We start from the raw sequence: 14,421 nt of genomic DNA on the forward strand, positions 1-14,421 counted from the left end.
ACAGGAATGTTTTCATGTGAGTGTGAATTTTCCATGAGCGTGTGTGTCATGTTAGCGCATATCTTTAACTCGCATGTCTTTAAAGCTATGATTATTTTTCATTATAAATCAGAATTCAGTAACATGTCTCAGAAAGAGGCAGATAGTTATCCCTTAAAACAGATCTTTAATTGATTCTGCTTTGATCTTTGATAGAAAATAAAAAGAAAAAAAAGAAAAATATCTCCAGAAATCACGTAAGTGTAAGTGACGAAAGTGTTTTGCTCCATGAAGTCAGGTATAGTGTCATTTAAAGTATTTTTCTATATGAAGTTACATGTTTAGTCATGTAAATAGAAGGAAAAGTTTGAAAGGCGTCCATCTTCAAACATCTTTGAAATTTTTAAGGAAGAAGCCATTGATATATTTAATAATTTTAAAAAATCACAAAAGGTAGAGAAGAACATAACAAAGGAAATCTCATGAAAAATGGTTCTTTGGGTATTTAATTCCTTCTTTGTAAGAGTTGCTCTTTTTGAGTGAAAACAGGAAAGGAAAAGTATTCTGTTTTCTCTAGAGAATTTCAGAACGGTTTTGCAGCAAAAAAAAAGTTGGTGTCTTAATTTCCTTTGGCAGGTGAAACACTGCTTACTCTACCTAGAAAAGAGATCCACTTCTTCCGGGACTTACAAAAAAAACGTAAATATGTAATAAATTGTATTAAAATAATACTTTAGCTAATTCTGCTTCAACAATAATTTGTTCTCAAATATTTTTTCCAAATAATGAGAACTAAAAACTATGATAAAGAAAATATTTCCCAGTGCATCTCTTCCACAAAATAATAATAAAGAAGGTGAAATTTCTGGAGGCTTCTCAGACTTAAGTAATTAGATGGCATATTGAGCAAGGCATATGCATTATATTCTTAAAAAATGCATAGATTTAGAGGACAATTTCTAGATTGTTATAATAGAAAATTTAAAAAGTAGAAAGTTCACTGCTATATATCCCTTATTTTTTTTTTTTTTTGTAAGTATGAGAAAATATTTTCAGTGGAAAGAAGTCCAAATGGCTCTATAAGTAATTTAGTCACTGTGTCTTTTCTTATCAATACAGATATGCCCAATAAATAGCATGGAATTAGCAGAGTACTAAGTTCATTCCTGTACAGTGTGCCTCTGTACATTCTTGTGATCCCACTTTTGGTTTTTATTAAAAGAAAATCATATCTGAAAAATCGAAAACAAAACCAGTTTTGCTTCTAACCTCCTCAAATTTGATGCTTCCTTATTTGACCAGGAGAAAACAAGTGTTCAGTATTGATCAGTCACTGAAGTTGAAATGTATTTTGAGAATACTGCCTGAGAAGTGAACTTGCTGGCACTTATTTGCTGTTCATCAAAGAAATTTGGTACATATTATTTTTTCAGCTTTGCAGCTATCACTAAATACCTGGGCAGCTTGTTGTGAATGAAAGAAGACAGATTAGCTGCAAAAGGGCAAAGTTCCCTGATCTTTTTTTTTCCTAGTTGAGATGATCCATGGAATTGTTAAGAGCTGTCTTAGTAAGAGAAAAGGTGGAATACCAGTGATTATGCAGACCTGCTGTGTGGAAGCAGTTCCATGTAACCTATACTATATGGAAAGCAGATTTTCATTTACGGAGAAAGCAATAGAGCTGAATCAGTTCAAATTGCAGAATGCAATTTTTTAGAGAACGAAATATACAGGGATGTCACACTATGACATGAAATAACTCACACATTCACTCATGATGTAAAAGAAGGAAAAGAGAAAGTTTTATTTCTGACTTTGCAATATGTAGTGGGTTGTGACAGTGGACTGGAGGGTGAAATTGCCACCTTTCTAACCACACTGGTTAAACCAACAGTCCATCAATTCTCTCCTCCCACAAAGAAGAATGTAAAATAATCATTATTTACATGAGCAGTGTGTGAGAACTCCAGTAGAAATATGTAAACATCAGAAGGCATAGAAAACTTTTAAAAGAACGTTAAAACTTTTAAAAGAACAGGGCGACACACAGGTAGTAAATTTCATATACAGTTTATACTGGTCATATCTTATTCTTTTAAGCCATGATCTCATGGCCAACTCCTAATTAATCATCAAGTTCTCTGATTTGAAAAGCCAAGTAGAAGCAGCTAACTGGGACTACCACAAATTGGTCAAGATTTGAGAGTATCATGCATGAAGAACAGTCAGTTCCTAAGGAGGAGAAGGACAGCATGGGTGTTGTATTTATGTGATTAAAAAGAACTTTTGCTAAATGCATGGATCTAGGTTGTCATATTATAGGTAAGAGACAAACAGGGATTTTTAAATACCTATTCAACTAAACTGCGTAATCTTTCAAGTGTGAGAGTCTCTGAAAGACCACTGATGAGTGCTTACAATAGACAGAGTGGGGAAAAAAGAATAAAAAAAACCCAATTCAATTAAGCCTTAGATAGCTTGAAACTGCATCATGCTTAAAGACCTTCTTTCTTGTTTAACATTTCATCATTGTTTAAATACATAAATAATATTATATCATAAATACATATAAATGACATTATTAGTGATGTATGAGAGCCTGCTTAGCAAGATTTTCCCATCTCTCACAATCTTATTTATGAGGCTTTTTAATGAAACATTGGATAAACCAAATAATTTCAGCACAATATTTACAAATACCTTTCCTGCAATCATAGTATTGAAATTACTTTTAAAAACAATCAGGAATAGATATTTCTGTATCACAAATGCATGGCAACCCACAACCTACCAACAGCCCACCAGAGGTTGTAAAGACTAACCAGATTTGGAGGTTCTGTTAACAACGTCACAATTCCACATATACCCAGCCAGACTCACTAGGTATCCAAGAACTACAAGACAAATTCAGCATGACCATCTGCCTTCCTGGTCCATTGTACTTGGAAGTTTCTGAAAAGCTACTGTTAAATTAGTGTTATCATCCATCAGCTATTTGTATCTACTGTCTTGATAGAAGGAAGTAAATTAATTTATTTACCTGTGCATATTATGTTTTGTGAATAAATGTTGCAGCTATTTCCTGTGAATCGATCTTTCATCATTAAGTGCTTTTATACTTGTGTGTCTCCTCTTAATTCCATAGCCAAATCATTCATGTGATGCACTGCCTTGCAGAGGAAGACAATTAACAGCAATCATTAAAAAAATAAATTTTCCAGTGAAGCAATTAATAATAGAAAAACTGAAAATATTTTTCATATTGATTACATACAGGTGCAAGAAAACTCTTCTAATTTATACCAGCTCCAAGATCACCTGCAACTGATATTTAAAAATAGCATTATCTCCATAGTTATCTTGATTTTACTATGATCTATTTACAACAGAAATATTTATGTGGCCTCAACAGAATTTATCTCAGAAGAAGAACCATGAGATCTAATTGTTTTTACACAATTCACTAAACTGTATGAAAATCTCCAGCAATGAATATATGAAGATCATAGTCCAAGTTTAGACACAAGGCTAAAAACTCTTATTTAATAATAAATTATTCTCAGAAAATATCATATATTCCAGTAACTTTTGGCTTAACCTCTAATAATCTACTTTGATGCATTCACTAATTATTTAATGAGAAGTTTAAAATAATGTAAAATATGGTAGTAGTTAGGAAAACACATTAGAAGATAGAAAATGCAAGTTATATCTTGTTTCACATTTCTAGACTAAAATCTGATCTGTTAAAAGCTGAAGCAAGTGTGATTAAATACTGCTTGGTTATGAAACCACATGGCTCAGAGGCTGCTAAGACAAGCTTAAAAACTGGGGAGAAGTCTAAATTCAGACAGTGTACATTCACCTAGCTGATTTGCAATCAATTAAAACAACTCTGCAGCTGATACATAAAATGATAAATTTCAAAGAATAAAAAGCAGTGCAGAAGGAAAGAGGTCTTCCTATGTTATGAAATGGAGAAGAAATTGTGTGGTCCCTCCCTTTCTGAGTAGACCACATAGAGGTGGAAATAACCAATGAGGATCATTTTGTCAAGGATAAATGACGCTGCATTTTCAGGACTGAGCAGAACTTCAACTTCAGATACTATATAACATTTTTGTAAATGACTAAAGAAAATTATACCCTTGTACAGACTTCTGTCTGTCTCTGTTCTATCATTTATACATCTGTGTACAAAGATGTGTGCCCATCTCTGCAAGAGAGAGTTCTTTAATTGCTTCCTAAAAACATTTTCTGTATGTTGAGTTGGCATGAAATTAGTTAACATATTGTGAGCTGAAGATGCCTTTCTTAATCCACTACCTTTGATTTGATTCTAGACTTTGTTGTTTCACACAGTAAAACACAAAATGTCAAAGAAAGTAGAATCAATGATGCAAAGTGGCAAACCAAAGCTGTTCTAAGAGCCTGAAGGAATTTTCACTTTTTTTGAGGAAGATACCATGTACAGAATGTTTGTGTGAGACCTACAAACACATATACTTCACCTATTTGAGTCAATGCACTGGATTGACTAAAATACTAGCTAACACTTGCTAATCAGTTTAGGATTCCAAAACCCTGCTTCATGATTCTTAATAAAAGTGTCTGCAAAATAATCTCAGCTTCACAGCATGATGAGTGAATTTCAAGGTTCTTACTTAACTACTTTTAATGTTTTGATTTATTTATTTGATTTTTAATTGTGGCTTTTCATTCTGTAGATTCATCATATGTGTGTTTAATGCCTACTTGCTCTTTAATAGATTCCTGGAAAACACATGCACTTTTTTTCTCCACTGAACTGCAAGCTCTGAAAAGAAAGCACAAGTTCACTCAGGTATTTTTATTCTTTTAGGCCCTGTTTCCAAATCAATTCTGATGTGCAAGTGTAACTAATTCAAGGATAACTCAGGGGAAAGTGCTGCCAAATGAGCTGGAAAGTCATCATCACATTTTCCTTCCTTAACAAGTAGAAAGAGCTGTTAAATTTTTCAGACAGTCATACCAGCACCAGGCAACCTGAGATGACTCGTCATGCTAGAGAAAGACATGTGAGATTAGATTTACTCTTGGAGACCTTAATTCTGCTCTTATAGTACTGCAATGAATTTTTTCACGGGTCTTACTGCTGAACTTGACATCGTCTTGTCAAGAAGCACTAGGTCATATTTGCTTTGAGGCTTAGTTATATCTACAAACCAATGGGCTTTCAATAGGAAGGTGGGAGAAATAGATGGGTTCATTCAGTTTCCTCATCTCAAAGTACCAGCTGACCCTGATGTCAGAAAAATGTATAGAACTAAGAAATCTTTAGAAATACTTAAAAATTCTAATGTCACACAAAACAGTTGCAGTAGTACTCAACTCTACACTTCTCTTTCTAAAGCTACTGCTGCCCAGATATTGTGTTACAGAAGAAATCAGTTATGCTGAATTGCACTGGCAGCTGCTGCCTGTGACAAATACTAGACTGGGGTATCAAAAGCCTTTGACACTCTTGCAGGGCCAGCCCAGCACCCTCTCTTGTGTCTGAATAGCAGTGCTGAAGAGATCTCTTTGATTTTAAAACCCATCATGAAATGCTGCCTCTGGCACATTTTGATTCTGAGCAATTGGATTACTCAACAAGGCCCAGCTACAGGCTTTACTGCCATGCTATTTATTTAAACAGATTGAACTTGATGTGGGAGGCTATGAGCGAACTTTACAGAACCTCATGTCCTTAGAAGTTATTTCTTCCCCGACCCCCCGCCCCCCACCCCCAAATCCATCCTATTATTCATAGAGTCAACAAGACACATACACAGACAGGAAAATCAAACTTCCAAAAACCAAGAAAATATAAAATTTAAACAGGTCAGACTCTGTTAATCAAAGCTAAAGGGAGCAGCAGAATTTTGGAGCACTCCTGTAAGTTCTGGTACCAGGGTAAAGGACCTGAATGCAACCAAGGATCACTTTACAGAATGGCTGATGATAGATGTAGGTAGTAAAATCTTTGTCCTTTTTCCCTTTGTCAACTGTGCCCAGCCCTAGGCTGGCTGGTCCTCAGCTGCACCAGGAAGGAAGGTAATGTTGCAAAGTTCTTCCTGTGGAATATTCTGTGAAAGAGCAGTCACCTCTGCTAAGCTAAGTCCAGCAATATCCTCACTGAAGGCAAGTCTGAGGCAGGAGGTGTGAAGCATCTCTGGTCACAGTGGACTTCTAGACAATCTGCCATTTGGCTTAAGTATGCTTTTGGAATGTTTCTTTGTCCATTTTGAATTCAAATGGAAAACTTACCAAGGATGGGTAAATATTTGAAGAAGTGCTGATGTGCAACCTGCAGTCACTCAACTCGAAATGGTGCTACAAATGTGATTGTGTCTTTTTTATCTAAAACCATTAAAATAAATCAAAATTTACCACAATTATTAACAGTACCTACATGATCTGCAAGAAACATCTAGTCAAATAAAAAACTGATTATGGTGTACAAAATGGGAAAGTAAGAAAAAAATCACAAATAAAAGATACTGTAATTTTGAATTTAAACATATCTGTGATCAAATGTTGAAGTTATAAGGTAGAGTCTATCTTCAGGACACACTTCAGAGGAGAGAAGAAAAGACATTCAGGATGTCTTTTAATTTTATTTAAATAATATTGTGCAATATATGGGAAATTCTGCCTCATTTTTAAGATTTCAACTACCCTTCATTTGCAACAAGTAAAAAGTTTCTGAGAAAGCTTTTCTGTTGGAAACATATTGAAGGGTTGGAAAGGTGGCATTTCTGAAATGGAAAAGTTCCTGTGGACCAAAGAATTTAGATTAATTATGCCAAGTATTTACAGACAGAAAGAGGTACCTATGAAGTTTCATTTTTCCAGACCTAGACATATCTTTAAAAAGTTACCTGTATTCTACTTATTGTGAAAGCATAAGTTTGTAGACTTTCTTATGTGTTGTCCCAAACTTATATTTTAAAAATAAGCAGGTAACCTACCTAACATTACGGTGTTTCTATGTTTCTTTCCATAAAGTATATCTCTAGCAACTTATTAAGATCCCTCAAGATAAAGGAATCAAATATTTTAATAAAATGCCTGAGTTGTTTTTAATTTTTTACCTTTCAATATGTTATTTCTGTTATCTTTCATGGTTGAATATTATGAGCTCAAGCTATGATACGATTAATTAAAAAAAAATTTATAATGCTCTTACATACTCAGCTATGATATTTGGGGAAGACTGTGATATAAATTTTCTGATAGTAGTGACGCTCAGTTTATTCTGTAAATATTGTTATTCCCATTATTGCCCGAAGAAAGAAAATTCATAACTTTTTTCAATTTCTAGATCTATTTATGTGTTTTAATGATCACAGTTATTCTTTAGAGATTTAATGTATTTTACTATTCATGCATGACATACAGAATAACCAGGGAATCACATACAGCAGCATGGGTTAGTGAAAGGCAGGTCTTGCTTGACCAGCCTGATCTCCATCTGTGACAAGGTGATGAGGGAAAAGGCTGTGGGTCTTGTCTGTCTACACTTTGGTAAAGGCTTTGACACTGTTACCCACAGAATTTTCCTGGTTGCTCATGGTATGGACAGGTGCACTCTTTGCTGTGTTAAATACTGGCTGGATGGTGAGGCCCAGGGAATGTTAATGAATGGAGTTACATTCCGTTGGTGGCCAATCACTAATGGCCTTCCCAAGGCTCTGTGCCAGAGCCAGTTCTGGGCAATGGCCTAGATGAGCAAATCATAAGTGCATCATTAGTTGGTTTGCAGGAGACACTAAGTTGGGTGAATGTGCTGACCTCTCGGAGACTAGAAATGCTCTAGAGAAGGGTCTGGACAGGCTTGATCAGTAGTCCAAGCCCAGCTGTGTGAGGTTCAAGAGGTGAAGTGCTGGGTCCTGTCCTTGGGTCAGAACAGCCACATTCCCTTCTACAGGCTTGGGGCAGAGTGTTGGAAAGCTGCCTGAGGGAACAGGACCTGGAGGTGATGATTAAAAGAAGCTGAACTAGAGCCAGCATGTGCCTAGGTGGTCAAGAAGGCCAAGGGCACCCTGGCTATCAGAAATAGCCAGCAGGACCAGAGAAGGGATCATCTCCTTGTGCTTGGCCCTAGTGAGGCCTCACCTTGAATCCTGTGTTCAGTTCTAGGCCCCTCACAACAAGAACGGCATTGAAGCACTGGATCGTGTCTGGAAAGGGCAGTGGAGCTGGCAAAAATGTCTGCAGAGTAAGACCTGTGAGGAGAGGCTGAGAAACCTGGAGTTTTTAAGCCTGGAGAAAGGGACACTCAGGGGAAATTTATCACTCTCTACATTTACCTGAAAGGACAGATAACAAGCACCTCATTGTAGCAAGGTGAGGGATGATCTCTCAAATAATAAGCAATAGTGATATCAAAATTGGTTGAATAGAAACTTTCTAATAGAGTTTTGAGTATTAGATAGCAGGCACTCCTTATTGTAGTTTGCTGGTAACTGGGAGGATCCTCTAACAGTGCAGCGAGCATCAGGTGAACAGAGCTTTATCATATACACTGATTAAATATTCATTAGCTATCTCTGCTTACTTGATATTATTACTGAAAAAGGAATAATATTTCTTTTATTTTGAAGATAAAAATAACAGAATAAAAGTATATATATGTATTCCTTTATTTTTCATAATTGGACCTCTGAATGGAAATCCTTACATGGTCTTTTAGGAATCTTTAGTGGTCTTCAGCATCTGCTGTTGCAATATTTCAAGTGGTCATTCCTTGACCCCAACTCTGAGTAAGTGCAATACTGGTTTTTCTGCATGACTTCTGCTTTTTCAGCCTTACAGAGCTAAGCTGGCATCCTGCCTGCCTAGGTTCCAACCCTTATCTACTTCAAAGGTATTTTCTTCTGCTGTTCTATTCTACTGTCATTACCAACAAAACAAAGGAAAACAGCATCTAGGTGTCCCAGAGAAGATTTAGATTTGATATCAGGGGAAAATCTCTTCCCTGAGGAAGAGTTTTCAAACACTGAAACAGGCAGCCCAGGGACATTATTAAAACACCATCCCTAGCAGCATTTAAAAGACAGGTAGGCTTGCTGCTTAAGGACATGGTTTGTTGGTGGACTTAGCAGTACTGGGTTTCCAACTGGATCTTAAATGTATTTTACAAACTAAACAATTATTTGATTCTATTAATTAGGTCTTAAAAGAATAATATTCTATTTATTCAATTGGTTTTGCCTTATATTTTCTATTCCAGAATTCTCTTTTGGCATGAAATGGTTGCCACATTCTTTAGTATGCAACTACCTAGACAGTTAACACAAAATCTGGGATGTGCTCATAATTTAAAGCAATGCAATAAGCCAAGCATTTAAAAATGTTTTCTCTGTAGGGAAAAATTAAAAGCTCTGTCCATTCAGTCTTGCACAACAATTACAACAAAACTGTTTCAAGTGAACTGGTGAGTTTAATAAACTGTAAATAATAATGATGCATTAGGATCTGAATATGCAGTAAATCTCTGTCGTCCTCCTTCTTAAGTACATGAAAAGGAATTATTTCTCAAATTTTTCCACATTTTTCTGTACATGCATTCATATACCCAGATTATTCTTTCTATGGCAATGCAAATCTAAACCAAAGAAAGTAGACATAAAAAATTACAGGGTCAGAGTTTCTAGATCTAGAGCTCTTGCATCAAAGCTCCACCTAGCCTATCATCCCATCAGTTGTCAAGCAGGAGGTGTCACAGAGGGAAAAAACAAAACAAATAAAACAATATCTTCATGGTTTCTGGTGATGACAGTTGATACTTTGACAGCTCCTGTGTTTAATGCTTGTCTTGGGCTTATACTCTAAAAATTTCTCTGATCTTTTTTGATACATATGTACATTCTTAGTTGCTGACAATATCTGGAGAATTGAATTCCACAGAATATTCCTTTTCTCCATGATTTTTATAATTATTTAACAAAGACTTTCCAATTGTATTTTCCAGAATTTTTATTTATTAATCAGACTGGATTAAAATATTTTACATGTGTTCTTTTATGCTATTGCCTTGGCATAAAGCAGGTCTCTAAATACAACTCCTTCTTCCTGTGAGTTCATTATTTCATTGTATATATTTCAGGGACAAATTTAAGAACAGATACAATATTTGGATGAAAATACCAGTATACTCAACAGTTTTCTTTTTTAACAATGTCAGGACTTTCACTTGGACCTATCGTGGCTCTCCCATTTCTTAGTTTAGTACTGAGAAATAATGTCATTCCAAGTACTGGACTACTGTCTGGTTCTAAAAGAGATTTGTCTCCACAACTACACAGAGACATTTTGACTACTAATCCATTGCCATTATTTTCTTTCAACTAACAGGTAGGGTCATCACAGCATTTCAAGAAGAACTCTTAGCAATCTATAGTATCTACTGCTTGAACTAAGATTGCAGGAAGATTAATTAAGTATTAAAGTACGAAAAAAATGGGGTTCTTGGCCTCAACTGAAACCCCCTTAAAATTCAAATATACATTTAGAAATGTTATGTAAGTCATAATTAAGATTTTTTTTAAGATAAAAAATGCAAAGAATATTCCAAATATTGTATTTAATAAATTGTTGTTGCTTCCTGTTATGAATTATGAACAGCTACCAAACAAATGCAGTTTCAGAGATGTTATTTTGCCTGGAAACATTCCAGGAAACATAAAAGGAAATCACACATCTTTAGAACCACAAAAATAAGGTGTCTAAAAACATTTTACTTACTTACTACTTTTGAGCAGTATCTCCAGAGGCCTTTTAGACTGCTGAATAATTAATTGTACAGGCACAGCAAAGAATCCATTCTATTATTTTTACAAAAGTCCATTAACAGCTCTTACTAACACATTTCAGCTTATTGGGTCAAGGCTTGTACTGAAAGACTTTGGCTTATGGATCATTGATTTGGTTGACTGTAAAGAGCTTCAGCCTGACAGGTCAAAGTCAATGCGTTGTACCTTCTTATATCCACTCTAAGAAAAAAATATAAAATAAAAATCCCAACAAAATACCACTATGCCCAAGTGATACCTTGGGTTTTAACTTTCTGTTTTTTTCTTTTTCTGATTTTATGGGTCTGGCTTTCATATAAGGGGATAGTAAGGTATGGATTTTCATATACAGGGATAATAAGTTCTCTTCATAGAATAGGTAGATATAACAATTCCTTCTCTAGCCAGGGACCCAAGGACAGCCAATGTGGACCTTAGGCCCAAGAGTATAAACAACATGGACTGAAGAGAGAAAAAAACAAGAAGGGTGGGACTTCCTGAGCTGGGGCTGTAATTGGAAAACTAGCTCCAATATGCTAATGGACCAAAACTCATAAAAATTGTTGGATCTTGTGGCCAAGCCCTCTTTTGTTTCCATCTTGGAGACATCCAGGCAGAGCCAAAGTGGTCACTGCTAGGATGTGGCTTTTGAAGGCCCTTCAATAAATATCCTTTTATTCCCCTTAACTCTGTCTAACATCTGTTTAAGGCAGCACAAGAACAGAAACATTGATTTTGTCTGGATGTGTCTTCCAAGTATATAAGCCGCATTATATTTATATTTATATATATTATATATATATATATATTATTATATTATATATATATATTATTATATTTATATTATATATATTATATATATATATTATATGAAATTATATTTAATTAATTAATTATTTGTTTTAATATTATTAATTAATTAATTAATTAATTTAATTAATTAGGACATGGGTAACCAGTAAGGCGTTATATAAAAGAAAAAGTCAAATATGGCACTACAATGTCATTCTGTGTATTTGCATTAGCCAATACAAGGAGAATTACCTCTTTATAGAAGCTAAGCTAAACAAATATGTTGTCTTTAAAATAATAGATACAAAGCTCTGCTTATTTAAAGTCACAAAAATTTTCTTGTTTATTTCATTACTTATGATATAAGCAATATAAGTAGCCTTATAAATTACTTGATAATCAGGACAACATTTCCACCCTCTGCTGTAGACATGGTACTGCCATTTGCCAAACACAACAATAATACAGCAAATCTTCTAGGATCATGGCAAATATTTACCCATGTAGACCCTTTGTAGTGCTATACCAGGGCAGATACCCAGTGTAGATAGCAGCTATGAAACCTTTATGCAGCTTTCTCTTCCTACTCTCTTGGGGTGTCACAAACTATTTCTAAACAAAACTGTCTTCTAAAAGAAAACTCTCTTCTAAAAGAAAAAAATTCTGATTCCTTCTGTCAGTCAAATGTGGCCAACAGAGAATCACCTTTTGCAGAATGTATCCTTGTTCCTCAGTCCTGCAAATACCAGGACAGTTTTCTTCTCCTTGTTAAACATTTTACAAATGAACTGGCCTAGAAAACATGCATGCATACCCATTATATATTTGCCCTCTAAGCACAAATATGTATATAACAGGATGTTATGTGGATTCCAGTGCTTTATATTTAAGAAATGATGCCTGTATTTTTTTCCAATTTCCCTGCCTATAGGAGATCATTTCTCAAAATCAGTGTGTATTTAAAGAAAAAAGAATTAAGCAGAATCATAAATCATTCAGCAAACACCCCAACTCTATTCATAGCCATACATATGTTGCCAGTAATACAGATAAATATAGACTCATAGAAATACACACACAGACTTTGAGAAAATATGCCTCTAGACAGAAACATATTGTGCATATGCAAATAACTGTCTGGCACTGAAGCTTTGCCCTTTAGCATTCACTTAACTGTATCTCTTTCCTACGCCTGCTCACTCCCGTTTTTCCATCTGTTTATTTTTTCAAAGCTTCATTTAAGAATATGGTACAACTTCTCAAAAATCAAGAAATATGGTTCTGCAAATATAACTGCCAGATATAACATAAAATATAGCTTGAGAGAAGTAAAAAAAAAAAAAAAAAGATATAGAGGAAGCTACATTCAAGTTTTCCTACAAAGGTTACAAATGGGTTTTATCCATTCTGTCCCAATGATGTTCATTCCTGGTTAGTTTTCAGGTCTGGTTGCTATACTTTAAAGAAGCTGTATAATCCAGGCTTGTGATCAGCTCCCTTAATTTATTTCCCTTGAAATGACAGGACTGGCAAAGGCAGGCTGGCTTCTCAGATGTCTAGATTACACTGTAGCTATGGAAACAGGTGTTAAAATGCTATGAATTTCAAGTTACACTGATATTCTGCACATCACGTTCTGTACTGATGACAGGTTATTTTACATGCTGACCAATACAGCAGCATCAATATTACTGATTTACATAAGACTGTCAGGTAAGAGAGTCTCCATGATGAACTTGGGGAGCTTTCTTGAGGTTTTATTCTCAATATGCACAGTTGAACATGTGCATAAGCAGGAGCAGTACCTGCTACTACAGTGCTCCCAATGTCTTAAGGACATGAAATGCAGGTGCCAGAAGTCAAATTATAAATAATTTTTCAGAATAAGAAGTATTCACCATTTTCCTTTTCTTTGTTGAAGAAACTACCTCTTAGTTCCTGTTCATGTAAAGAACTGACTCAGATATGAAGACCTGCAGTGCGTTCTTTAGTTTTGCATAAGGTTGTAGGGAAAAATCCAAAAACCTTGGGTGCATGGGGGGAAGTATAACAAAATAAATATATTTTTTCTTTGGTACAAAATTGTCTGATTTCCATCTCTGCCTCCCATTGTGACTTCTGTAGAGGCTACAACAGCATGAAGATCCAGGTAAGAAGTCAGACCACTTCCCATTGTCCTGCAGGGAATTAATCTCAAAATAGCAAGATGTTGTACTAACCTTCATCATCACAAACAATGAAGGGAGAAAATAGTTTTTATATGATTTGCATACAGATGAATGAGCTACAAAAACTACAGGTTTTGAAAGAAACATTCCTGCTCTCGCCCAGGCTTATTCTTGTGGCTGCAGCTCTCTGGCTATAGAGAGTGGCACACAACTTTCCCAGGCATTGTCCTGGGGAAAACTGTGAAAAGCTCAGAGAAAATAATGCGAAACAATTCTTATCTTCACTTGCTGCACCTGTTGTTGTGAACATGTGGAATGTGTTATGGAGATTTGTTTACCAAAGGGTGATTTCTTAATTGGCCAATGGTGATGGTATTTGGAATCAAGGACTAATTGAGTCAAACTGTATTGAACTGCCTGTAAGGGCAATGGGTTTCTTAATAGCATAGCATAGCATAACATAGCATAGCATTGCATCATGTAGTGTAATATAATAAAGTGATTGATCAGCCTTCCAGAATCATGGAGTCAATGCTAATCAGTACCCCACCAGGGACCCCATACTACGATATGTTCTTACTGTCTTTTACTTTGATACACTCACATTATCTACTCCCTCACAGTCCTGATGACTGGGTGGGAGATTTATGTTACTCGTGTATATG

Source organism: Lonchura striata, chromosome Z (genome assembly GCF_050655825.1).
Source record: "Lonchura striata isolate lonStrDom1 chromosome Z, ASM5065582v1, whole genome shotgun sequence".
In the NCBI taxonomy this organism is placed as follows: domain Eukaryota; kingdom Metazoa; phylum Chordata; class Aves; order Passeriformes; family Estrildidae; genus Lonchura; species Lonchura striata.